The sequence below is a fragment of the Ascaphus truei genome, chromosome 15 (assembly GCF_040206685.1).
Source record: "Ascaphus truei isolate aAscTru1 chromosome 15, aAscTru1.hap1, whole genome shotgun sequence".
NCBI classification, from domain to species: domain Eukaryota; kingdom Metazoa; phylum Chordata; class Amphibia; order Anura; family Ascaphidae; genus Ascaphus; species Ascaphus truei.
The window spans coordinates 52010942-52011432 of NC_134497.1; positions in this window are offsets into that span (position 1 = coordinate 52010942).

Below are 491 nucleotides of genomic sequence, written 5' to 3' on the forward strand. Positions count from 1 at the left end.
GGGTCAGTGAGGCAGGAGGAGGGGAGGTCAGTGAGGCAGGAGGAGGGGGGTCAGTGAGGCAGGAGGAAGGGGGATCAGTGAGGCAGGAGGAGGGGGGATCAGTGAGGCAGGAGGAGGGGGGGGCAGTGAGACGGGAGGGTGGGCAGTGAGACGGGAGGGGGGGCGGGGGTCAGTGAGGCAGGAGGAGGGGGGATCAGTGAGGCAGGAGGAGGGGGGGTCAGTGAGACGGGAGGGGGGGCGGGGGTCAGTGAGGCAGGAGGAGGGGAGGTCAGTGAGGCAGGAGGAGGGGGGATCAGTGAGACGGGAGGGGGGGCAGGGGTCAGTGAGGCAGGAGGAGGGGAGGTCAGTGAGGCGGGGGGTCAGTGAGGCAGGAGGAGGGGGGCGGGGGTCAGTGAGGCAGGAGGAGGGGAGGTCAGTGAGGCGGGGAGGTCAGTGAGGCGGGGGGGCAGTGAGGGAGGAAGGGGGGTCAGAAAGACAGCAGGGGAAGGGGG